Source organism: Arvicola amphibius, chromosome 7, assembly GCF_903992535.2.
Source record: "Arvicola amphibius chromosome 7, mArvAmp1.2, whole genome shotgun sequence".
NCBI classification, from domain to species: domain Eukaryota; kingdom Metazoa; phylum Chordata; class Mammalia; order Rodentia; family Cricetidae; genus Arvicola; species Arvicola amphibius.
The window spans coordinates 33896785-33916854 of NC_052053.1; positions in this window are offsets into that span (position 1 = coordinate 33896785).

The window sequence follows — 20070 nt, forward strand, 5'->3', positions numbered from 1 at the left end:
TGCCTGCATAACTTGTATGAATCCTGTGCTATGGCTGTGTATACAGAGATCAGAATAGAATTCTGGCGAGTCAGTTCCCTCCTTCCACACTGCGCAATTCCCTCTGGTTCTGAGTCTTTACTCCTTGAGCAAACCTGTCAGCCCCAGAAGAAAAGACTTAAAGTCAGGTTTCAACTGTTACTTAGATTATAAAATGCAAACTTGAGTACATGTTTGAATCTCTGTCTTTAAACACTGACGAATTAGAAATACTAGAAATACACTGTGGATTAACTTCTTAACAATTTCTATTGTACTTGGTTGTGAGAACTCACCAAGAGAATAAAGGAGCTGATTGGGTAGCTAGTATGGGAATTGAGCCAAATACTTTGGAGGATGCCATTGCTAAAAGTGGAAACATGAAAGGCTAAGAAATTAGCAGACCGGGCAGGAATCAACTTACTTAAATTTGTAGTGAGGTATAATTTCTTTTGGTTAGTTTAGACAAGATGAATTTTAATAATGTAATGACAACACAAATTATAGATAATAAAAGGAGGGTTTTTCAATATTAATTTTACTCTAAATTAGTAATTATAAAGGAACAAATTAATATTAAAACTTACTTTCTAAGATGTAGTGGACTCTCAAACTTAGCTGTGTAAATTTTGACCTGTTTAATTCTCTGCTGATTAATACTTGGTATATTAGGTAAAGACAGTTTCCCCAACCAAAGTATTATTAGTGAATTGACTGATGCCTTGACTATGTAAGCAAATACAAATTAGTAGTAGTTTATTTTTATCTTTTTATCTATTTAATTATTGATTTATTGACTTAAAGGTACTTATTTTTTCTTGAAGAATACAGTTGCTGAACTCAGTATTGTAAGCACTTCATATATTGATAATAAATATATTAAATTAAATATTATATTGACCAAATAAACCCGTCTTAGTAGACACAGAAAACAACACAATTTTAAAAAACAGAATTTTAATTCCAACTAATATTAGAATTATTAGAATGTGTTCATAAAACATAGTCTCTATACTTGCAAGAATCCCATCCATGAAGCTTTTCTTTCAGGGTACTGCAAATTTTATGCCTTGGTTCTTTGGTTGGCTCTTGTTTCCTATATGTGAAACTCATCCTGATATTTATTTTAAACAATCAGCTTCAATTTTATGGCTACAACATTCTAGCACAAAATAAATAGATATTAAGAAATAGTCACGAGCCGGGCAGTGGTGGCGCATGCCTTTAATCCCAACACTCGGGAGGCAGAGGCAGGCGGATCTCTGTGAGTTCGAGACCAGCCTGGTCTACAAGAGCTAGCTCCAGGACAGGTTCTAAAAAAAGCTGCAGAGAAATCCTGTCTTGAAAAAAAATAGTCACGATGACTGGCTTGCTAGATGAGTTTTGACTCTGAGACATATGTAGGAATTAAGGGAGCAGATTTTAGAATCTTACTTTATATGGTGGGATATTGTTTCCAAAACTTTGTGATGATTCATTGATAAAATATACCTAAATCTACTTAACCATTACTTTTCAACGTTTTAGTGAAAAGTTCTTTGGAAGGATGTTTATGTGCCTATTGTATCTTATTTTGATTGAATAAGGTAGCAGTCTTGTTTTAATAATAATGCTAAAATGAACTTCTGTACAACTGAGAAGTGGTTGAAAATGAAAACTCATTTTGGAGTCAGGTATACTGAGTCACACTTAGTTCCAGATGCCTGGTTTTCTGAACAGAGAGCTGGCCAGTCCAGACCTAGGTTTATCTTCTTGTGTTATAGAGATTGTGAAACCCCAAAAAAAATTCAGAAAAAGATAATTAGTCAATGCAGGTACATAATAAATGATCCACAGATAATAAGAAAGTTAACTTCTGGTTTCATAAGCACAATTAAAGTATAAAGTAAGAAACTGTATCTATTTTCTCGGAAGATAGACTTGACAGCAGCAATGAGAGACAATGGAAAATGTAGCTGTGCTCTTGTGAAGTTCTTCCAGGACCCAGCTTTCTCCACAGCATATGACTCTTCTACTCTTTGTTCTTACTCACGGCCTACTAAACCAGCTCTGCTCATTGACCTTAAAACTGTTGATCCCAACTTTATAAGTCATTATTATATAAGAACCTCATCCTATATGACCAAGAAAATGAAAACAGCCAAATTATGAACTTATTTTTTTATTAAAAAGTATAATGACAAAACATAAAGACAGACAGAATAGGAAAAGAGGGCTGGTTACATATGGCCCATATTTATATCTACTTCCTTAAAAAGTTCCTTGGTGGATGCATTTATCATCCTTACATTTGCCTGCCTTTTAGGTTTCAGAACAGTATTTATGAACATTTTTCTGTTTCTCAATCATGGAGTTAAGGTTAAACTATCTTTATAGTATATATGGATAGATGGCTAAAATTTTTTGCTGAAATACTGAAATTTTGTGTATTTCTTTTCTTATTCAAACTTCATTATGCACTTTTCAGTTGCAGAGACTTTTCTTTGAATCAATGAAATTAAAAACTTAGCCATTCACGTAGCAGGGTTTTTATCGCCTACTTTTAGTTTCCAATAGACTTATACTTTCAAAACTATCTCTTCGCAGATCCCATTTAAGCAAATGCTATGCAATAATAATATGAATATGAATAATATATTATAATAATTTGGCAAAAGCATGAAATCTAAAATAACCACCAGCTCTTTATTTGAAAAGAGAAATGCAGTTTTTGTGGGCTCACAGCCTTTTTCCATATGGAGATTGGATAATCTGCGCCAGTGCAGCTCATCTGTACCCTACAGTGGTGTTGGGAGAGTCCACAGTTCACAGCAGCTCAATTCTTTCCCATGAAGGCAAACTGTAAAGTGCAAATTTTTGCCATCCATTTTATTTGCACTTGTTTATACCCTAACTGGATGGTAACCTGCTAGACTGTAGGGGTTGCTCTAACTTTGATATCAAGGTGTTTTGATGGAGAGTTTTACTTTGTGTTTGCTAAAATGTAAAGGGTATAAGACAGAAACCTTCCCAGGTCTTCGAAAACTTAATAGTCTAAAGCCTTCTGCCATATTAAAAAAGTGCCATGATTAGATGCTTCCCAAGTTAAAATAGTAAGAATGTGTCTACTAATACATAGGTAATGTAACTTCTCTTGAAACATTGTGCAGTTCTTTAGTTGTGGGCATATTACTGTTCTAACTTGTACTCCTTAATAGGATGATGCCTAATGATCAGTTTTCAAAATGTATCACACTGTTACATTTCTGATGTGTAACACCTGCCTTACTCTCTGTAGTATAGTTCGCACCACTGTATGGTTTGGGAGCCGGGCAAGGGCCTGGAGATTAAGGAACACAGAGATGTGGGTTATCCATGAAGACAGATTCCGAATGCAGTTTTTTCAAGCTTAGAAAAAACCTTATATACCTAACTGCTGCACAATGGAAATTCTCCTCCCAGCCCCAGGCAGGTGGGAAATTACCAGGCCAAAGACAGAGTAAATAACAGCCTTATGGCCCTACAGTTAACCACCAGCGGGGGCAGAGGGAGCACAGAAACAAAGAGCATGTTTTGCCGGAAACTGCAAGCTATCCTGAATATGAGCCCAAGAGGAGGGGTGGACCTGTGGGCCCTACACTAGTGTGATTTGATGATCCTGAAACATCTAGTGCTTTATATCTTCAAATCTGTTAATTATATGCATATGCACAAATAAACCCATTTATGATTGGCGTCTCAATAAATCAAATAATTGCCATCTTTAACAGTAGCAACAGTTTGATCATCTCACACCATAATAAGGCTGAAGACTTAAAACTGAGTATCATAAAATGCACAATAAAATTGTAAGATCCTTATAATATAAAATGCATGGAGACCAAACTCAGATTTCCTGATGGATATATTATATTAATGTAATGGATACCTCAGTGTAGTTAAATTACATTAAATGGTTATTAATGCTTGAATAAACTTCAAGGAAGTGAGTACTGGTCGAAATGGGATAATATTTTGTTCTGCTAAATTATATGTTAATTGGTATTTCCTCTCTTGTAAAAGGACCTAAAGGGTTTAATAAAGTATGTGGTAGAAGCATTATTTTTCCTTTTTGAGATATTAAGACAAGAGCGTAACTGGAAATGATTCGAAGCCTTCCCAGAAAAATTCTTCAGCATTTGTGATGACAAGGGTTTCAGAGACTCCCAAAAGTAAATAATTAAGGCTTCTAGTCCTCTGAATAATGACAGACCGAATCACTAGAGAAAATATTACAATGTATAGTTGTAGTTGAAATTTATTTTCTTATTTCATGTTTCACAGTGACAGAGAAGATGGGTGAGCTAGACCTAAGGAAGGGAGAAAAAAGGGAAGTCAGGAAGCAGAAAGAGGAGGAGAATGACACACACACACACACACACACACACACACACACGGTGTGTGAGGGGGAGCAGACGGGTAGACAGAAAGACAGACACAGACAGAGAGACACTACCTGGCAGTAATTTTTATTTGATCAGATTAAAAATAACACAGTGGCCTTAAATTTTACCTGAGGGATATTGCTTCTTCAGCATTAAAGAAAAATACCTGCATTTCAGATTTGAAGTTGCCTGGGTTACAGAATTGTTGTAGGTTTTACTTCTACAGAGCATAGTTAACTCTGTCATAAATTTGGATTTTTATATTTAAAAGGTAAAGGTGTCTATAAGTTGTTTCATTTTCAATATTCCACCTAAGTGGAATGGGAAAGAAATTAAATCTGAGGATGTAAAGTAGAAACCAAATGTAGATTTATAGCCCACAATTAACTGAATTCTATTTAAACATTAGTTAGAGGCTTCAGTCCTCAGCCTTTTGTTTAGGGGAGGCACATCTCATTTTCTTTAGCATAATAAGTCATACAATGGTACTCAAGGGCCATGCAAAGCAAGTACAGGCTACTCAGTCTCAAATAGTAGACAGGACAGCCCAGACACAGGGGCCACATAACCAAGATGAAATATCTGTTGCACTGTGAAAGTTAAATCCTTCAGTCTGGCACCAGGAAGTGACCTCCCAACTCCATGGAGACGCTGCTTTTCAATTGAAACATACTTATCAACAGGAAGGTTAAGAAAAGAGAAACTACAGAAAATAAAGGGAGAGTCATTAATCAAGGCACCAAAGGGGGAAATGGTAAGTACATACAAGTATAAACAAGGACCCTGGAAGGTCCCTGAAAGGTCAATGTAAATTTTTAGCAATTTATGTCTATCACAGAGGGCTATGTTACACTGAGGGCTTGCAGTGTAAACTGGGTACTTTTGTTCCTGTATCCATTTGATCAACTGTGCAATACACACAGACTAACTTCAAAGATAAAGTTTCAGCTAAACATCTACAGCGGAGATGTTCAAATATCCTTGCCTACATCAGATAGTCTTGCAGTTCTGGATTTCAGCTTTTGCAAGGGAGTCTGTCATTTTGAACACCCTTTCCAGACATGTTGTTCCTTTGAGATTACCGAGTTTGTTATTTTTAAATGCTCCACTTATTAGGTTGTGACAGTCTTACGTTCCTAATGATTTAAATCTGGAAAATACTTAGCTTCCAAATAATTTTCCATGTTCTATAGTTTACATAGATAAAACTTATTGTTGATGAAGCTCTGTGAGGACGATCCATGCTGACACCTTCCCTCATTATGTGCACTCTGGAGAAAACAGAAAAACAGTTATTCTGGTGTCTAAACACTCCGTTCCTCATAAACATAGCACATGGGAAATATCTTCCCTTCTCACATCATTGCCCACAGTGAACAGAGCAAATAAAAGATCTAATTCTAGACCAGCATATTGCTTTTTCTACAATATTCTAAGAGGAAAAAAAAAAGTGAATCATTTTATCGTCCAGAAAAGTGAAGAACAAACATATCAAGAGTAATTTTTAGACGTGAAAATCTCCAGAAATGAATGCTGTGTGCTCCATGAAAAGCGCTGGGGACAGGCAGACCCGGACACGTTTCGACCTCAGCTCTACACTTTAGTAGTTTTGTGCTCTCCCGTGGATCCGTGACACTGCTCTTTCCCTTTATTCCTTTGTCCAATGACTCAACATTAACCTAGAAAAATCTGTCATGAAGCTTTCAATACATGAGAGTAAGTGCTATGTCAAAGTTCCTGTTTTACAGGCGTGTATCAAGCATATTCATCGCTGTTATGGATACCACCCTGGTGGGGTCCTCAAGGATCTGCACCAGTAACCTGATATCCTGGTTCACTAACGACACAAACTAAATTGCTTCATGCAGGTACATCTTTAATTATAAACATGTTACTTCTTTCTTCTAAGTCTCTTAATATTTAGATATTGTTTTATTCAATATTTTGCTTGTTTTCTTTCACTCCCAGTGAAAAGACAAAAATCCTGACTCTACTTCAAGAAGAAATAATCCAGTTTCCCTTGGACAACTCTCGCCTCGCATGTACTTTACCTATGTTGTTTGATTCAATTCAGAAGTGCTATTTACATCCTACCACAAGGGCAGTGTTTACTTTCCAAGGTTTTATGTTCTCCAAAAGGCGTTAGGATTCGAGGTAAGAACCAGTGGAGCATTGGTTGCCACACACGTTCAGATTGATAGGTTTATAGTCTTCTTTCATTCCTTATCTTATCTCAAAAATATGACAAATCTTAGAAATGCATATATTTTAGCCTGGGGTTTAATATCCAAACCATTAAATCTTTACCTTAATTTTCTAGCATAATTTGAGACTATGATTATATTTGGAAAAAGCAAAGCAGCCTGGGAAATATGTGGAATGGACAATGGTAAATGATATAGCAAGTCAGTCTATGTCTCTGATACAAGCTAATCCTTGAAGTAGTCAACTCTTTCGTGGTAAATGAATTGATTTAACCTAGCAAAAGGAGTAAGAGCCCATGAAAGCTACTGCTTTGAAATGCATCCTTTATGGAAATTCAAGCATGCTTACATGACCACAGCAATAATTCCACCCAGAAACTTTACAGATACTTATTCAATAATAAAAGTGTCATAGATAAAAATTTTAAATTATAGATATAAGATTCACTTTCTGATGGTTGATGGAAGGTGAGTGAAAATTTCAGTGTGGGAAGAAGGCTTTATAAACCTCTAAATGGTAGAGAAGAACAGAAGGCAGCTAGACCTGTATACCTGGGAACTTGTTTCCATGATTAATGCAAATAGATGAGTCACCACTCACATATAGCCGAGAAGGAAATCCTTGCCCACATACACTGCAGAAAGAGATGGTGAGAGACTCTGGACTTTTAGTGGTGGACACTGTCACAACATCTCCCCAGCCATTTATTATTTCCAACTATTCAGCTCAGAGGCCATCAATTCATAGCCTTTTCATAGAGTTTGGTTTTATTGTTTCTGCTAGAGTCAGAAGGGGCAAAGCAATCTTTCTAATGCGTTCAATGGCTTTTGAGTGAATTCTAGCTAAGCAGCATAAAATCTAACAAAAGTTTCAACCAGCTGATGTGCAGAAGTTCCTAGGACAGGCTGCTTTATTACATGGTGGTGGGCCTGTAAGTTTCGAAAAGGACTGTCTCCTGATGTCATAATAGGAAGGAGAAGATAAATATTAGGTCAGGAGAGAGGTTAATATGAGTACGCAGAAGCAATGGAGTGTACTGGTCACAGATGTCTGGCATGCTATTGTGTCAAGGGAAATTGGTGACTATAACATGGCAATTATTATTAACCTAATAATGGTACCATTGACAATTTGAATCATATGGTATATCCTGAGATTTGTGGAAGATCATGGCTCTCCATTGCATATTTGGCCTTAAACACTTTTAAACATTGCTTGTTGTTTGAAAGAAAGTCTTGTTGAAGCTATTACATTAGTATTACTTTTTCAAAACGTAAATGTACCATTTTCTCTGACTGATAAGGGTCAATGAATCATAATTCACTCAGACAAAGTAGCAGGACAAACAAAGTCTATTTTCCCAGTAAAATGCTTTTGTAACTTCCATTCCTTCAGTAATTTTTGGTTGAATATCCACTAGTTCTGATCATATTATTCAAATCATTGTATATGTTGTATATAAAGATTAAATTAGCTCTTATATACTTATAAATTGACATTAATATATTAGATAAAATAGCTTTGAGTTATTATTACATGAATGATGCTCTCTCCCATATATTACCTGAGTAAAATGGAGAAATATTGGAAGGAAATAGAAACACATATTATTCGCAACATACTCTGGATATAGAAATTAAGCAAAAAATATCTGAAACTTGTACCAACTTCTGTTTATACCTCCACAGTAAACAGAGTCATAGAGGAATTAACATTCTTCAATAAATGCCAATAAAGCACTTACAGTGTTTTGGGAGTGGGCTGGGTGTTGTTGAGGACTGAGCCTGCACTTGACATTAGGGATCGCTAGATCCATAGTAAAAAAAAAAAAAAGGTGTGAACAACATGGGGAAAGGGTGCATGATGTGTACTCTGATACATGACCTCACAAGCAACGTTTAATACTTTGAAGTCCGTTAGGAGGCTTGTGTGACTGGAAAATTGAAAAAAAAAATAACCTATAAAAACATTGGTAATGAGGAATTAGGATACGATGATGCAAACTAAGATTTATCCCTTCTTTCCCTAGAAAATTTGCTTGCTATGAGTGCATATGTAAAGCCATTTTTCCTACTATTCAAAGGGTATTGACACTATAAATAAAATCGCTAATAAAATCCTTTTCATTCTTCCTGTAAACTCTGAATGATGAAATAGCACCTGAAAGGTGTTGAGTTAAAAGGCTTTACTGTGTATCTGTAAGCAGTAAGGGTTGATCAAGAAACGTCTCTGTTTACTGTAGGATTCTGCTGCTCCACTCTGGCAGTACTTCTATAGTCTGATAGTACTAGCACTCTTTCTCTTACAGTTCAAATAGTTAGACTTTAAGACAGCATTGGACATTTTGTTCTTATGTGGTTCATCTTTTAGAAATTCTTCAGCCTCAGTTTCTCCCTCCATTTATCTGTATCTCTTTTTAAAGTCTAAGTTTTAATAAAAAATTATAATCATCTCATCAGCAGAAAAGTAAAAGCTTTCTGTTTCAAAGGCTGGGATTCATATTGGGCACCCGCAAACGTCCTACGTCTGCTGACCTAATTAGTGAGAATAAGGTGTTGTGCCCCATCACTGCAAGCTCTTCAAGAGTTTCCTAAGTCTTGTCGCTTCTCAGCCCTTATACTAAACTTGTACTGGAATCTGAAAAATCCTTGCTCGGAAACTCTTTAATGTTCTAAATATAGATTTCTACACATTGCTTGTAATTAATTTTCAAAGATAACATTAGTCATACTGGAGGTCCTGCTTCTAATCCTTCCCTGCTTTCATCTACAGACATGGACAATTCATCCATGGTAAAATTTAATTTTAGCTATAATTACAAAAGTTTGAAATTAAATCTCACTAGTGCTATACTCTCATTAATACAGGCCAAAAAAGAGAGAGAAAGAGAGAGAGAGTGGGAGAAAAGAAAAGAAAAAAAGCCCAATGTGCTTAGGATTAATGTGATAGACAAAACTAAGATTTCATTTTTAACTTTTATAATTAATTTGGGAAAAGTGTAATAAAGGATTCTGTTTCAGAGGAAGTTCTGAGGTTCAAGGAAGACATCGCAGCAATCTATCAAACCCTGACACACTGGAGGAATCTTGCACAAGATTGTTGTAAACTAGAGCCCAAATTGTTCCCCAACCTACACATAATACAATAATACAATAATACAATAATACACAATAGCTCTCAAGCCTGAGGAAAAGTGAGAATGATGCTTTAAGCAGTTGCAGATGGGGAGTCTTCTCCAGAGAATCCTGCCATTTTACACATTACAACATAGTTACTTAAGCCAGTTGTGTTGACAATCAGAGTATTCATAAGGAACACAGTGTCCCCACTATGGGACATTTCTTCTGACCATTATTTATATTATCACAAGGATATGAAGTTCAAGTTACTAAGATCTAGAAAATTAAAACAAATGGACAAACATACGAAACCTAGACTCCCAGGCATGCTCAAATGTACCCAAATCCTTGCTTCTTTTAGCTCAATTTTTTTTTCTTAAAGACAACTGTGGTCTATGAATTAAATATTCTCAGTATTATGAGTTAAATGTTAATTTATGCCTGCCTAAATAATAATAATTGGAAGATTTAGATCGTCATATAGTTTTGAGAGATTATAGATAGCACTATGTGAATTGCCTCAGTGGGCAACCATGAGTCAAAGGAGATATGGGGATCCTCAGTGATCCAAAGCAGTAGAAACCACGCAGGACTGATCAATGTGAAATCAATATACATACTTCCTTTGGTCAATATGTACATGTGATTGGAGAATTCCCTTACTTTTCTGTGATTTGTATATGCCCATTACTTCCCATAAAATGGCAGCTTATAGAGCTAACGATAAAATGTGATTTAAAAAATAGGTTTTCATATTGTGGAGAAGTATGGTTTAAAAACTACATTATGGCATCAACTAAATATAGACATAATATGGCCAGACTCAGGTTGACCTGTCCATATTTTATTGAAAAAGATATCAGTTTAGGATTTTTTTTTTTTTTTTTTGGTTTTTCGAGACAGGGTTTCTCTGTGGCTTTGGAGCCTGTCCTGGAACTAGCTCTTGTAGACCAGGCTGGTCTCGAACTCACAGAGATCCGCCTGCCTCTGCCTCCCGAGTGCTGGGATTAAAGGCGTGCGCCACCACCACCCGGCTCAATTTAGGATTTTTAAGATAGACTCTCCTTTAGCTGTTACATGAGATTTGGCTGTTACATTGCTGAAAAATTTTCAAATGAATACAAAGTTAAGGATAAGCAATTAAAAACAAAATTATATTTATGACTAATAAATGGTTATCAATTAAGTCAAGTGATACATACATAAATGAAATATCGACTCTTCTCATTATTTTGGCAAATAACACAAGACATGGATTAGTTCAATGGCTTATAAGTGGTACATCAGAAACAAGAGTTAATTTTGGTAAACAAATCAACAGGAGAAGTGGTGCTACTGCTCATGTAATTACATTAATTAAAATCTAATTATTCAAATATACATCTTTTATCATTATCCTTGGTAGCAGATCACTGCAACATTATCCTTTAGTATAAATTACTAAGTGCTGAGTGGTTCAAGATGTCGGAAAGCTGTTTGAAATTTATCTTTTTTGAAAGCATCTTCTGATAAAAGATCCCGTCAGTTCCAGACATTCACTCCCGCATGTCAATGTCCTTTTAATTGACACATAGAAAGCTTGTTGAAAACAATTGAAGATGAAAAGTAACCCAAAGGGGTGTGTGTGGGTAGGAGTGAGACATCACTTACAAAATCCAAATAGTTTATTTAATAGAAAACAGAACACATCAATGTTTCCAATGAACATTTGTTTGATTTGGGTATAGTTCTCAAAAAATGTGATATTGATATGGTTTTTATCTGTGTTATATTAGACTGAAAACTAAACGTAGTAAATGATGCAGAGCAGATAGATACTCCTTTAATGAGGTTTGCTTTTCAGGTCTTTGTCCCCACCTGTCTAAAATGCTGATGTGTTTTGTATTCTTCTGTACATAAAAATTGCACACCAATCTAAAGACTGAAAGCCAAGGTCAAGATAGGATCAAGAGATTTAGACAAATAGTTGAAATACATCTTGCACAGTCCAGGCAAACGATGGAGTAATCAGATTTTATCCTGAAGGATCGTGTATTCAGGTGGATGCTTCACCCCAACTATTGGTATCCGTATACCCAAATAGTCTGGAAAGTTCTAGTGGAGTTCCACCCCAAACCCTTCTCACACCTCTCTGCAAATCCTGTTGCATCTCAGAAAGCAGGCCAAATGATGACTCCTCCCCTGGAAAGGCTCAAATCCAACTCCCACAGGGTACTTAATCTATCTCTCCCCCCCCCCCCCCAAAAAAAACCCAGACATGTGGTATTCATGTCTTCCTTTTCTGTCTCCTCTCTCAGGGGCTGGAAAACCATCTGGGAGCCTTTTTATCTATTAAACCTGGGCATTTCTAATTTGTTTTGATTTGGTCTGATTTGGAATGTCACATTGAAAGATAGGTTTATGAGGTGCAGAAACTTTTCATAGTGTATAGTCACTTCTCTACCACAAATTGTCTTTCTGGTCTTACTTCTGCTATGCCAAGTGGAAAAGGCAGTTTCTGCAGAGACTGGTGCTTTTAATCACTCTACATGGGAAACCAGTAAGACTTTATTGGTATTTGCTTGTCAAATCACCTGTAATAAAAATAAAGTATACATTTCAGTTCAATTATTCTGCAAAACTTCAGGTTCCATATATTATAATTATGAAATAAAATACTTCTAAAGTGGAAAGTCATGTGGGATTCCCCTCCGTATGTGGTGAATGCCATTGATTAATAAAGAACTTACTTTGGACTTATAGCAGGGCAGAACAAAGGAAGGCAGGGAAAACTAAACTGAATTCTGGGAGAAAGGAGGCAGAGCCAGAGAGAATCCATGGAGCCCTGCCGAAGACAGACATGCTGAAACTTTATTGGTAGGCCACAACCTCGTGGTGATGCACAGATTAATGGAGATAGGTTTAATTAAGATATAAGAGTTAGCCAATAAGAAGTTAGAGATAATGGGCCAAGCAGTGATTTAAATAATACAGATTCTGTGTGATTATTTCAGGGCTAAGCACTCAGGAACTAACTCATGACCTCCTTACTACAGGAAAATAAGTTATTTCTGCCAAATTCAGGAAGTGACATAATTATTCATAAAACACGCAGAGCACATTTTACAAAAAAAAACAAGAGTTTGGTCCCTTTCCTAGAGTTTTTCTTGTGAAGCAAGATAAAAGGGGAGCTGGATATGTTTCATGCTAGTTCAATACCTTTCCAGAGAAGCTGATTGTTACTTCAGTTTCTAGGAAGATAAAGTAAGATAAGATCAGGTCTCGTTTACCCTTTCTAATCACAAATTTTCCTGTTGATTTTACAATCCTCTTCATGAAATAAAAACATTTTAATCCTCCATGTGTTGTAGATTTTTTCTTTTATCCTTTTAACTTTATTCAATTTAGCCATTATGTTTAGAGCTATTAGTCAACAGTTTTAAGATGAGGTAAGAGGTCATTGTTGGTGAACTCTAAATAAATGTAGTTGGTCAAATGTGAATGTCTTCAACCACTGATTTTCCTAAATATACTTAGGGCAACATTTCTTTCAACAATGACAATGAAATCATAATAAATATCTGAATATTATTCCACAGATCCCTAGAACTTTGTACATTTAATTTCCATTTCATTCAAAATTTGATCATGCTATAAAGCTATCCTACCATATCTTCCTGTTTGTAGCCTATGTCTCTACAGTCTGTATTCTATTAGTGAGCCTTATATTGTGGGATATTACTTTAACTATTTAAAGTAATGTGTTGCTTTTTTAGGGTACACTTGTTTAACTATTTAAAGATGTATTGCTAAGGCGCCTGATTGGTGTAATAACAAGCTGAACAGCTAATAGCAAGACAGTAGAGGGACAGTAGAGAATATACAGAGGCGGAATCTAAGCTCCATAAGAGAATAAGAGAGAACAGAGAATGAGACAGAAAGAGAGGGAGATACCCTAGGAAGGAAGCCAGGTAGCTGCCAGTCAGCCAGACATGGAGGAAACAGGAAAGCAAGATATAAAGAATTAAATAAAGGTAAAAAAGCCTCTGAAGCAAAACAGATGAAGAGAAACCTGAAAACAAGAGCAAAGATGAGGTGGAATATTCATACCTAATAATAGGTCTCCATGTCATAATTTGCGAACTGGTTGTTTTTCCAAAAGAAAATCAGCTACAGCCTTAGAACAAACTTTAAATTTCTTTTCTTTTCTTTTTTCTCTTCTCTTCTCTTCTCTTCTCTTCTCTTCTCTTCTCTTCTCTTCTCTTCTCTTCTCTTCTCTTCTCTTCTCTTCTCCTCTCCTCTCCTCTCCTCTCCTCTCCTCTCCTCTCCTCTCCTCTCCTCTCCTCTCCTCTCCTCTCTTCTCTTCTCTTTCTCTTCTTTCTCTTTTCTTCCCTTCCCTTCCCTTCCCTTCCCTTCCCTTCCCTTCCCTTCCCTTCCCTTCCCCTTCCCCTTCCCCTTCCCTTCCCCTTCCCCTTCCTTCCTTTCTTTCTTTCTTTCTTTCTTTCTTTCTTTCTTTCTTTCTTCTTTTTAGTGAGTATAGATACAATGTTATTGTTGTGTACATGTATGCCATGTGGGGTTAGTAAAAAAATCCCATTATAATAACATAGTATATACTCTTCTTGTGTGAACATAATACCTGATGGCAGCTAGTTAAGGAAAGAGAGAGGTATTTTGATTCACATTTCATTTGCGTAGACCATAATTTTAAAAGTTTTAGTTTTTACAAATTGAATCTTTAAAATATCTGATCTCTTTTAAAAGTTCAAGTCTTTCATCCTTTTAAAACTAAAATTAAAAGCCTTCTTCAAGAGGGAAGAACCAGGACACAATTACAGTCTAAGCCAAGCAAAACTAAACTCCAACAGTAAAAATAACTCGATACGCAATGATCTGGGACTTACTCATGATCTTTTGGACTCCTGTAAAGGGGTGTGGTTACTTCTCCAGCTCTGCCCTCTGTTTTGCACATACGTTATCTTCTAGTTTCCTGCTGCCTCAACTTCACTGCTGCTGCTGCTCTTGGTAGTCATCCGATGGTACTGGCATCTCAACATGCTGGGGTCCTCTCCTACAACTGGTGTTGACTGAATTTTTTTGTCCTGCTCTGTTCCCGTAATTGTTATGTCCCAAAGAAATCACACAGAGGTCTACATTAGTTATAAACTGATTGGCCTAGTATTTCAGGCTTCTTATTAACTCTTACAACCTATATTAGCCCATTATTCTTATTTGTGTTAGCCACATGGCTCAGTACCTTTTCAGCAAGGCAGTCACATCTTGCTTCTTCTATGGATGGGTCAGGACTGCAAACCAAGCTTTCTTCTTCCCATAATTCTCCTGTTCTCATCGATCTGCCTCTACTTCCTGTCTGGTTGTCCCACCTATATTTTCTGCCTGCCCACTTGCCAATCAGCGTTTATTTAAAATATAATTGACAGTATACAGACTATTGTCCCACACCAGTCTGGACGGCACTTTCACCAATATCCTGTAATTGAATTTCCTCATGGTGCCAATCCTCAACTTCTTTGCATGGCCCCCTTTGTCCGGGGTCTTCCATTGTCACTGAGGCTGCACTTTCACCAATGTCCTTTTGGCATTTTACAGAGTCAAACCTCAGCTTCTCTCCATGACCTCTTCATGCCTTAAAAACCAGTACCACCTGGGAGATGTTTATACACTAGCAAATACTGATGTCAGCAGGAGGTACAGCTTTGGTTGCCTCTGGAACATGACTTCTCAGTGCTCTCAGAAAACACCTCCCAGAAGATTTCAACTCAATGATGTTGTTCTCTTTTAATCACTCCTAATTTCTTAGTTTTAGCTAGCCAGCATCAATTGTCCCAGTAACATAAAGGTTTCACTTTAGTAGCTCTGGTATCTTGTTAATCACAGCTGATTCTTCAGCTCCACCAAATATTAACCACAGAACTGTAAATCAAAATAAGAAGTGGCTTTGATAGAGTCTTTAAACTTTCTCTTTATAATATCACAAATCAGGCCTCCATCTTCTGCACTGTTCTCAATATTCTTATCTCCCAAGGTCCCAGAACATTCCACAGAGCTCTTAACACGCAGTGGTTCTTCTAGTCCAAAGTTCCAAAGTCTTTCCACAATCCTTCCCAAAACATGGTTTGTTACAGCAATACCCCACAGTACCAGTTTGTCTTATAGATTTTATTGCTGTGAAGAGATACCATGGTGACAGTAACTCTTATGAAGGAAAACATTTAATTGAGTGTGGCTCATTACAGTTTCAGGGGATCACAGAACACTATCATCATGGTGGAGAGAATGGCAGCATGTAGACAGGCTACTGAATCTGAGAGTCCTACAATTTGCAGGCAGCAGGCCATCAACTAAGACCCTGGATGGTACCCTGTGCATAGGAAACCTCAAAGCCTGCCCCACAGTTTCACACTTCCTCCAACAAGGCCATACCTCCTAACAGTGCCACTCCTTGTGATGTCATGGGGGCCAAGTACATTTAAACTACTACATTTCCCTCCCTTGATCACCTAACCTTGTAACAATATCATAATGGAAAATGTATTTAATCCAATTTCAAAAGTCCACATAGTCTGTAACAGTCTCAGCAATGTTTAAAAGCTCAAAGTCTCTCCTGAGATTCATGCAATCTTTTAACTTTAATCCCTTATGAATCAAAATCAAAAGACAGAACACATACTTCCAACATATAATGGCCCAGCATATACATTACCATTTTAAAATGTAGGGAAGGAAGCATAATGAGGAAATTTTGCACTAAATCAAGACAGAATACCAGAAGGGAAAACTCAAAAACCTACATCTTTATGTCTGATATTAAATCATTATTCAAATCTCCACCCCCATTCAGTTTTGTTGATCGCAACACATTTCATTCTCTTTGAGTAGTTTCACTTGTGTTAGCAACTCTTCTCGGCAGGTATCACAGGATTCTGGCATCTCTAATATACTGGGTTGTGCAAGGCAACACAGGCTTCAACTTCACAGCTTTTTGCAATGACCTCTCTACTAGGTTTCAATTCAGGGACATCCCTTATACATGGCTTTATTTTGGGCCTGGAGGAAAATTCCATAATTGTTTTTATCCATCCTTAATTCTAAACCCAGAACCACGAGGCCAAAACTGTCAAGTTCTGTTGCTTACTGGTGTTGGAACATGGCATCCTTGTTCAATTATGTCTTTACCAGCTTTCTGTCCTTCACTACCTAAGCCTGGTTGTTCTGAAACTTTCTCTGTAGACAAGACTGGCCTAAAAGTCAGATATTTGTAGTTCTCTGCCTCACCAGTGCTGGGATTAAAGGTGTGTTCCACCACACTCAGTTCTAAGCTTTTCTTTAATTCCTCTCCACAAGTTGGGAATTTAGCTGAGTAGTATCTGTATCTTGCCCTGAGGTCACCAGTCCTTTAATCCATTTCTTAATCTGTTTCTCTTCTTGAACAGAGGGTTTAGTGGTGTGCCACTAAAAAAAAAAAAAAAAAAAAAAAAAAAAAAAAAAAAAAAAAAAGAGCACCAGCCCCTTTTCTCCTTGAAATTTACATTTTATAATTTACCCTACTCAGCTTTGTAAATTTTCATTATAAATCTTCATTAGATTTACCACTAATACCTACATGATAGAGTTTAATCCAAAACTCTTCTATTTAGCCTTAGGCAGACTCTTTGGACCAGGGCCAAAAGAAGATATCTTCTTCACCAAAACATCGCAAGGCCAGTCTCTAGGTAACATACTAACATTCTTCTCTTCTGAAACCTCTTGATCTCTACAATTCATCAGGTTAAATTCAGCACTACTGTCTTCCATGCTCCTACTAGTATGGCTCATTACGCAGTGCTTAAAGCATCCCGCTGCTTGCCTTGTCTAAACTCCCAAAGTCCTTATTACTCTAAACAAAAACATGGTCAGGTGGTCAGGTCTGTCACAGAAATATCCCACACCTGGCATCTATTTGTTTTAGTTAAAGCAAGTTGGGCAGGAAAGGGTTTATTTGGCTTACACTATAGCATTGTCATTCAACACTGAATGAAGCCAGGACATGAACTCAAACAGGGCAGGAGCTCATCCAGAGGCCATGGAGGGGAGCTGCCGATTATCTTGCTTCCCACGGCTTGCTCAGCCTACCTTCTTATAGAACCCAGGACCAGCAGTCCAGATATGTCACCAACCACCACAGCTCTCCCCTGGATTACTAATAAAAGGCTAATAAAAGAAATGCCTTATAGTATATCTCATGGGGGCATTTCCTCAACTGAGGCTCCTTCCTCTGGTGACTTTAGCCTACGTGAAGTTTACACACAAAGCTAGCCAGTATAGTCTAGGCATGTTTACATGTTTATATACATACAGGAGGCAAGATTCATGGTATAGGCTCTCAGGTTTTTATTTATTTCCCTATATCAGGGCTAAGCTTTCAAGTCATTATACAGACAAACACGATTTTCTTTCCTTCAACCTCTTCCTATGTGCCTCACCAAGAATCATAGATAATGGTCTGTTTTTTTCCTATTCTCTTGTATATTTATACAACTGCTATACTTTAACATTGTAATTCTGTGATTGGGTTTGGACATGGAGGAGGGAGAGAAGGTAGGGTAGATAGATGGGTATGGAAGGGAAGGTAGGACAAATGGGTGGCACAATGTTCCATTATTCAGGTTTATTTCTCTAACAGTGGGGGTCATATAGATAAAGATCTTCTAGAAATGGAATAGAATGGAAGATGAACATGTACTTGTTTTGCGAATTTTAATTCATTATTTTCTTTTTACCATTGATTTTCCTTTCAAGGTTTTTTATATAATGGGTTTCATTAATATATATTTTGCCTTACAATAGACAGCAGGCAATGGCACTTAATTTCAACTAAAAGTCTCATCTCACTTTTTCTCTGAATTTCAAGAGAGCACACACACACACAGACATACATATACATACACACACACAAAAACACACACACTAAAGGTCCTGCAAAGATAAATTGCTGCTGATGCTGTTTCATAGGAAATATGTTAATCTACTTAGCTATTGAGGTTGTTTTTCTGGTTGTCCTTTGTCATAGAATAAAATGGGTTTTGGGGAAATCAGTTTCTACTTAAGAATTATTATTTTAATGGTGATAAATAGAAATTGTGGTTTCAAAAAGATAATTATAATTTTTGGAATCTTGAATTTCTCAAAATGCTTTACAAAAGACAATTTAGTGGTAAATATCATAATTTACTAAATTGTAATACTAAGTAAAAAAATACTTGGATGGTGATATTTTGTCAGGTTTTAAACTAGATATTAAACTAAATATATAAATGTAAAATAAGTATGAAGTAAATATGCAATATTGCTGAAGGATAGCACAAATATGCTCCCTTAATGAAATTCAAAATAATATATTATTAAATTTAAAAAGACATTCAATATACTTCTCAGAGCTGAAATTTACAAAAAAAAACTTTCTCTGAGTATTTTAAACAATATTCTTGAGATAGTTTAATTGACACAGCTCGACAGGAATTTCAAACTGAATTCTCTTCCATTTAATATTAAAATTAGTGATACTCTAAACACCCAAGACATTACAACATCAACCCTTGTGCCAGGGAGTAATTGAGGCTAAGATAAAAGTTATAGTCCACGAAGGCAGAATATTGATCTGTTCATTCTGCGTCCATTATTGCTGATCTTTCAGGATTTAAATATCGATTGGCTACTGCCATTCCAATAAGTAAGAGCCAAGGCTCATCCACATTGCAATGTTGGGCAAAAGAAAAAGGGTTTTAACCTCAATAAGCCTCTGGCCTAGTGAGAAAATGCCATGCTCATTCTAAATCTTCCACCTAGCTATGAAAATATTAATAATTTATTAAAACGTATTTTATTACAGGGCTTTCCCTTCTGTCTCTCTGGCAAGGTGCCAGAATACACCATGAAGTAACAGTTTGAAAATGACCTCTACTTTGTCAAATGAGTTGTTTCTTCAGTTTGGCTTCCTATTAATCATTTAATTGGGGGAAAAAATGCCAGAGACACTTCTCAGGATGGCTCTTCCTTCATGTTCAACGTGGCTCTTTGCCAGGGTCTAATATGACATCAGAGCTATGTTAATGTGGTCGTGGCCACCATAGTAGAGTTATAATGCATTGCTCTGCTGATATATTAAGCATTGACTTAGAACCTGAATATATAATTGTTCATGACAGAAAGAAACATGATTTAATATCTTCCCTGCCTTTCTTCTCCATACTCTATCCCCAACCTGCAGAGGATTGCATGTCCTGACTGGGTACCCCTCATTAGAAAGTGTATCCAAAGCACACATGTGACAGGATCAACCAAACTCT